An 8661-nucleotide genomic window follows, 5' to 3' on the forward strand; every position below is an offset into this window, starting at 1 on the left:
TATTAAAAAAATTAAAAACCCGAGTAGGCGGAAAGCTAAATCGGATAAGTATTATATCCATTGTCCTTATTAATGTTATGAGGGTGCTTTAAGATTTCGATTGCTTCTCTATATTTTCTTGGAAAGAAATATGTGTAGTTTTGCAATGACTGTTGTTCTGTCGAGTAAAATGTTATTTTCTGTTTCGATATGATGTTCAGCTAGTGCTGATTTCGTGAAATGATTAAGCCTGACTTTACTCTCATTCTCCTTTATACGATGGCTCACCGCTCTCCCGGTTTCCCCAATATAAACTTTGCCACAAGAACAAGGGATTTTATATACTCCTGGACCACTTAGGAGTGCCTTGTTGTCTTTAGAGTTATTTAGTAGTTGTCCTTTTTTCGAAGGTGGTTTAAATATTGCTTGCATATTGTGTGTTCTCATTTAGTTCTTCTGGTCCATGTCGCCAGATGCAAAAGTGTCATAAACGTAACGGAACCTGTTTGTTTGTAAAATTGGTTATTAAACGAGAAGTAAGTATTATTGAGATAGTGTTCTATCAAAGGTACGAGCTCGGAAGGGAAGTTTGTAAAAGCTTTAATAATAATTAATAATTAATAATATTATTGTACGTGAGTGATGGAGTTTCCTGTAAAGGGATTTAGTTTTGTAGCGAGGAAGCGTGCTAGGTTCGAAGTTGGTGAGTTTATTGCGCTGTCGATCGGTCTGAGTCGAATGTTATCTATGTGGGGTTTTAGGAGCCCGTAAAGTCTTCGAGAGATAGGATTAGTAGGTATCAATTTAGATATTGTTTGGCTATCAAGTTTAGAGTATTTGAGAAGGGTTTTTGTTTTACTGACTAATGTTTTTGTAGGGTCCTTTGTAAGTATTGTGTATGTATCGTCAGTTAGAATGTACATGATCTTGTTGTTATAGTCTTCTTTATTCAATATTACTGTTGTGTTTCCTGTGTCTCCGGACTTGTATAATATCTTTATTCCGATTAAGTTTTTTAATTGCGGTTTTTTTTGTTTTATTAAGTTTGAGGAAGGAACTTGAGCTTGACGTAAAATATTAGCCGTTGTACGTCGTATGTCATTCGCTTTTTCGGGTGGAAGAGTATATGTTGTGGATTCTGAATTACTGATTATTTCTTCTTTTGGGATTTTCGAAGGAGTTACTGAAAAATTATGTCCTTTAGATAAAGCTGAAATCATTTCATTGTTGAGTGGATGGTCAGAGATGTTTTTCTACTGTATCTGTTAGTTGTGTTTGCTTAACTGAAAGTTTACCTCGAAAAGTCCTGAGCTTACTAGAGGTGTTGGTTTTTGTAAGAATACTCTCCCCGTAAAGTTCTTCATTATTAGATTTAATGCTTTTACGATGATTTGTTCATTGTTGATTTATTGTTGTTTTTTGTGTCATCAAAATTAAAATTGTTTATTTTTCAAGAAAATTCAAAAAGTTGTTATGATAATCTTTCAGGGTGTTGAAAAAGAAAGGTTTGTCTTTCTTTTCTTGATCGCAAGACGTGAACTTTAGAAAAAACGGGGATGGGGGCGTGTTCAACTTTTACACAAATCTAATACCTTCTCTGTTGAGAATGTAATATCCCTTTGGATCGAAATGTACTATATTCTGTCCTTTTTAAGTCGGAAAATTTAATTTTAACCCAATAAATGTTAATTTTAATGTGATATATAAATCTAAATCAGTGCAATTTCGACAATTACTAGTTAAACTCTATCAATAATATTAGAGAAAAGCGATTCACTATAGACTAGTTTCTATATTAATTGTTAAGTCATTTCCGACATTCATAACATAATCAAAAAATATCTAGCGATTTTGATTGTTGCGAATTGTCGAATTCGTTGCTTGAATCTTGAAGGGATTTTTAAATCACCCCTAAAATGAACATAAAAAATTCTCCTGTAATGATTTGTTTTCCATAATTATTTTAAATTAATATTCGACCCTATCAGGATATTAAAAAAAATCTCCCGTTATTTTCGTTTTTATTAAATCTCGATTGCCTTGCTTAAATCTTTAAAGGATGTTAAACAAACCATTAAATATATGTAATGCAAACACATTTCCCGGTATTATTGCTATTTTATTATTTGATACTGTTACTTTATCAGTTCGTACAACAATTCCATTAGTTGCACTGACTATTCAGTTAGTACTAGCAACTGAGTAAATGGTTCTCCCAACTAACAAAATAGCAGCACTATATCTTCCAAACTAAATAGTTGGCCTAACAACAACTTTTCGTGATTTGAGTTTTTTTGAACATTTTTATTTCCTTGCTTGAATCCTCAAGGGTTGATAAAGCAACCCTTAAGACAATAATACAATTGAATAATCACGGGAGATTATTTTTTTATATTATAGATTAAAGAAATGATACCCAAATTTACCAAGAATTAAAAATACGGGAGCTTTTTTGATTATAGTACTGTGATCGGAAATTAATTCAACATAAACGCGAGAAAAATGAAATATTCTAACCAGAAAAGTGTTTAAAATTATTTTAAGGGTTGTTTTAACTTCCTTTAGAGATTCATGTAAGGAAATCGGCATCACCTAATAAATAAAACGACTTATAATGGGACAAAAAAAACGTCCGTGGACAAGTTGATTTTCAGAAGACAATTATTATCAGATTTTCTATTCTTTTTTTGAATGGAAGATAATCATAATTTACATCGAACTGCCATGGTTGATTTTTTAATTTTTGTTTATTACATTCTCATCCTATTGAGAAGGTATTGGTTTTATGTAAAATTTCAATTTGTCGGTTTCCATCAAATCTCCACGTTTTGAGAACCCCTGAGTCAGAAAAAATTATTTTTATGAAGGTGTTTGTCTGTCCGTCTGTAGTCTCTATTCTGCAGGCACGATAACTTTCGAAAAATTGATCAGATTGGATTCTGCTTTGATTTTGTTGACAAACGACACACGCTATGAAAAAAATAAATAGAAACGAACTATGAAAAAAATAAATGGACAAAAGTCCATTAAAGATTAAAAAGAAAAAAATTAAATTGTTGGAAAAAGCACATAAAAGATAGTCAAAAATACCTAAAATACTGTAAGAAACTATCAAACAACATGTCTAATAGCAATGCAAATGACAACAAAATTAATTGAATTTGTTATAAACAAATAAGTGCATCGAAATGTTTTCGTGAGGATTGGCGGCGATTCGTCAAAATATTTACATTAAATTTGAACAATTTATGGACGAAAAGAGTTTTTAAGTTGAATAAATAAAAGTTAATGAATAATTTGTTATTTCAAAAGCAATTTTTATAAACAAATATCTATATCAGGTATTTTTGATGGAATAAAGTTTTCTCTGTGGAATCGATCATGTGTTACTTGCAAATAAAACCCTAGTATCTTATTTGTTCATTGAATAAAGTTCATAATTGTTTAAACTACCTTAATTAACAAATGCACTATTTTGCTATTTCTAAAGGTACAAACTTGATTTTTTTCATGCTATTAACTCTAAGTAACTGACTTCTAAATTTTTGAGCACTTTTTAATGAAAGTAAACAATTTATTATTGTAAACTACAATTGCTACAACAGCCAGTTGTTTAGCAATGATTTTTTGCTATGAATCGATAACAGTTGATAATTTTTAAACCAAATTTAATTAAAAAATGATTTGTTTGGCTATTTTTCAGTATTTAAACTTTTTTGTTATGTTTAATTAACTGTTAATAACACGCTTTTTAAGCTTTCTTTAATAGCTCTATACCGATCCACTTTCTTATTTTATTAACAATACAGTAAAAAAATCTTTCTCGGTAAATGCATTTGTAGAATAAATTTTATTCGTCTTGTGGAATATGATCAAAACTAATTAGCAATAATTCCTTGCCATAAATTGATAGAAATTTATGATTTATTAAAGCAACTTAATTACTACTTCACTGGAAAATATCCAAATAATAAACTTCTTAATTAAGGTTGGTTAAACAATTATCAAATGTTATCAATTCATACCAGAAAATAATTTCCAAGTGGTATGTGATTGATTACATAGACAAACTTCAATTATTCCATTAAAAATGTCTAATATGGATATTTGTGATAAAAATTCCTTTTAAGAGAACAAATTATTTATAACTTTTACTGAATGAAATGCAAATATATTTTTGTCAAATTCTTCTTTCTTTCATTTTTGCTAGAAAATAAAAGAAAAATAAACAAAAATTTAAATATTGACCTTGACAGTTCGATGCGAAACTTTATTAGCTTTCATTAAGAAAAAAAGTTAAAATCGGATAATAATTGTCTTCTGAAAATCAATGTGTCAACGGACGTTTTTTTTTGTTCCACTATGCGACGTTAGTTTTTTTCACATTCTTTTACTTACTTCGTCGGTTTTCATAAAATATCAACGTTTTGAGACACCCTGAATTAAAGAAAAGAAACATTTTTACGAAGGTGTCTGTCTATCCGTCTGTATATAGTCTGTCTTCGGTTCTCTCTTTTCCAGGGATGATAACAAATTTTAAAAGTTAGAACATTTTTTAAATTTAAGACACTATTTTTGTCAACATTTAAAAATTCTATGTTGGGTCATTTATAGAACTCAAAAACTCGAAGAATTCATCCTTACGATTTTTTTCGATAAAATGAAAGTGATCAGAGTTCAGCATTTTTAAACTGTAAACGAAAAACGAAACTTATGATTTTGAGCCTAAGAACGCAAGAAATTACAAAAAGTTAAGAACATAAAAACTTTGATTTTTCAAAGCCCTACAAGATTATTATCATAACTTTTAGAATTGTCCTTAAAAATCAAATATTGAACTTTTGGCAACATAATAAAAAATTCCATGCTACAAAAAATTATTTAAAAACGAGTAATTCGATTAGTTGAGATATTTTTCCTAATTCCGTAGTATAAAGCAACTAATTGCTTGATGGAAATAAATAAATTCATTTATTACAATGTGTAATAATAAAAAAAATTGGGAAGGAATCAAGAAATATTTGATACATTTTCAAAAATGTTTCCTAGTTTATAGATATTTCTAATCTATTTAAAACGTATTAAATTCCTGAAAATATTTTTAACTGACTCAAATTTTTTAATATCATATAATATTTTTTAAAAAATTACCTTAAAATCTTATAAATTTTTCCAGAAATTTTAAGGAAATTGCTGTATTCTCTTAAAAACTTTCGAAATTACTGTAAAGGTCCTAAGATTTAGTTTTTAAATATTTAAAAATCTACCTTTCGAAATATATTTTTAAGTTTAATATTTGTTTTGAATTTTTTCAATTCTACTAAATAGTTCTGGAATTTACTCGACTTTTTATTTGTTTTTATTTTATAATCTGACGAAATTCTAAGATTTCGCTTTAAAATCTTATAAACTCATTTTTGAAATTTTAGGGAATAGTTTGATATGCTTAAAAACCTTTCTTAATTGTATCTTAAATTTAATTTTTCAAAATAAAAAATTATTTAAAACTTTCACACAAACGTAAGCAAAATTTTTTTCAGTCTTGTCAGACCTTCTAAACATTCTAATCTATAATAATTATTACAATTTTTCCTGCATTTTCTAAATTTATTTTGCATTATTTTCAAAATTGCTTAAAATCTTTGAGATTCTTCATTGACAAATTTCAAAATCTTTTTAAATATGTTCTTAAAATTAATTTTTCAAACTAAAAAATTATTTTAATTTTTCCTCGGAACCTGAAAAATGTCTTTCATTTTTGTAAAGCCTTACAAAATTCTTTAAATAAACTTTACAAATTTTAATTATTTTTGAATCGTTTCAAAACTTCAGAATATCTCTTGATCTTACTAAAATTTTTTATAAAATTACGTAAAATTTCAATTTTCTCTTGAAATTTTAAACAGAACGGTCATTTACAAATTTTCCATGTTTGTCAAGGACTTTTTTTATTCTCTTGACATCCTGAGAAAATTCAGTTTACCTAGAAAAATTTGAACTAGAAAAATCAAAACTTAAAATTATTCTTTTAAAATGAAAATTAAACTAGTTCTCCTCAAAATTAGAATATAATCATGATAAAAATCTTACAGATTCACTTAGCGAAAAGCGAGTCACCAAAGAGTAGTGAAAGATAAATAATTTCGATTAGTCGAGATATTTCCCAATGTAATGGTAGAAAGCTACATTTTGCTTAATAAAAATTAATAAATTTTCTAAAAACTGGGTATTTAAATGAAAAAAGGTTATAAAAATGGAAGAATACAAAATACAAATGTTTAATTAATTAACGCAATCGTGTAGGATTATCAGCAGTGTTGAATAAATAAAGTCTAATTGTGAAATTGTAAACCTGATATAACGTGTGTCCAATTTAGAAACATTGCCTTTTCAGTATTTGAGCAAAGTTAAAAAAAATAAATGATGAAGAAAAAATTTTGATATTATGCCGTAGATTAATAAAAGATGTCAAACAAATGTAACACTTTTATTAAGGGTCTTCATTTGTATAAATTTCTATGAAAATTAAGCAAGTAGGTTTATTAACAATAAACAATGTTAATAATGGTACTTATTTGTTATGAAACCGTTTCTAGGGAAAACCATGACACTCTTTGGTCTAGGAGAAACATTTTTTTTAGCAAAATTAATGAATGTTAACCTCAAGAAAATAATTATTCCGTTAAAATACATGTTTATTTTTTATGAATATTTCAAATTTTATCATCAAATAACATATTTTCTTGAACTAAAAGAGTACATACTTATGCAAATACCATATTTTACTCATTTAAAGAAATGCTTCATTGGTATAAAGTAGTTAAATTCTCGGATGAAGAGGTGCATCTTGCAAGCAGAATGAATTTTAAAATAAAATAAATGTTGACAAAAAAATTTATTTGAAACCAAATGGTTTATTTTGGAACTTAAATTATGAATCTTCGGCCAAAAAAGAAAAATTTTAATTCTTCAATCATCAAGAAAAATGATTTAACTTAAACAGGATATAGCTAAATTATACTTTTTAACCAAAAAGTTGCATCTTTAAACAGAATGAATGAATTTTCTGAAAAAAAACAAATGTTTAACAAAATAGATGAAGTTGCAACCAAGGATTTGATTTTTCAACTAAGAAGTTATTTTTTCATTAAAAATATCAATTTTCAACCAAAAATAGAACAGTTGAAAGGTATTTAAAAAGTTAATTCGGAAACAAATAAAAAAACTAATTTTTAACAAAATATTTAAATTCGGAATCAAAGTTATTAGTTATTGATTAAAATGATGAACTTACAAAAAAACGGATTTAAAACAAATTAGTTTTACTTTCAATCAATAAATAATCGTTTGTAACGAAAAAAGTATTAGGTAATGTTTCAACCAAAAGATTTAAATGATTAAAAAAACAGATGAACTTAACAAAAAAAATATGAATTTAAAACAAGAGGTTAAAACCACGAAAAAAAGACAATTTTATTTTCAACCAATCATTTGAATTTTTATCCAAAATAGATGACATTTCTACCAAATAAGGAAATTACTCAAAAAATATGAATCTTTTAACCCTCTAACTCGTCTTACTTTTGATGGTGTTTTTCAAAGTGGTTGAACAGAAGCATTGTAGGTCCCAAATAACCTAACCAGGATACAGCGGTTTCCTTCCATGTTTGGGTGCGGCGATGATTCGCTTTTTTTTTGTAACATATTTTCTGTATCATCTAAACTTAATCTAGCCTGTTTCAATTCTATATTGCTTCTTAGTTTCAGTAACTGAATAAGCCTTTTTTTTTAATTGATCTAAATTGCTTACATCATAACCTGTTTGGTATGTTGTATTAAACCATTCAACTGTTTCCAGTATAGTTTCGGAATTCAATTTGAGAGTATCATAATTGTTATACAATTTGCAGTTTTTACCTGTTTTAAGGGTCGGTTCCTTGATGTCTATGTTTTTAATATCATTGATACAAGATATGTCTAACGCTAACTTTTTCGTTGGTATTATTTTGAAGATACTGGCTTCTCAAGTGTCACTTTCGATTAGTTTAATGTTTGGTTGTGCTCGTTTACAAATTTTGTATTCTAATATTTGTTTACATTTTTCGATTAACTGTGTATCTGTCAGAACGTATGGGTCTCTGTATTTTTTAACATAGTTGAAGTCAGGGACTATGGATAGGTGAACTTCTTGGACTACTACTGGGAGAGGGATGATATGTTCAAGCGTTCCTTTTTCTTTTTCAAGTACTAGGATTTGAATTATGTAAGCTACTTATCCTTTAATAATAGCAACGGATGTTTCACTTATGCCGAGGAGATGTTGATAGTTGTCCTCATGATTATCAAAGTGGTAGCGGGTTCGATCCCTTTCCTGGAATTCCTATATTGTTTTCTTTAGGATGGTCGGGGTAAGGATTTGGAGGTGCACAATAACATGTTTGCCATCGGATATTGTGTGATAGTAGTGTCCATATCTTCTGCTGTCTCATCTATCATTATGGCTATCATTAAGATTTTAGAGTTTACGTAGCTATCTTTCCTTCCTAAATTTAGTCCCGTGCTAATCTTTCGAGAAAATTCTTTTTCTTTGTTTTCCTGGCCTAAGTTAAATTCGTGATTCATTAAAGATGAATCCAACACTAATTTTAATATTTTAGTGTGATTCGACAAGATGAAGGCTAT

The sequence above is a fragment of the Belonocnema kinseyi genome, chromosome 5 (assembly GCF_010883055.1).
Source record: "Belonocnema kinseyi isolate 2016_QV_RU_SX_M_011 chromosome 5, B_treatae_v1, whole genome shotgun sequence".
Lineage (NCBI taxonomy): Eukaryota > Metazoa > Arthropoda > Insecta > Hymenoptera > Cynipidae > Belonocnema > Belonocnema kinseyi.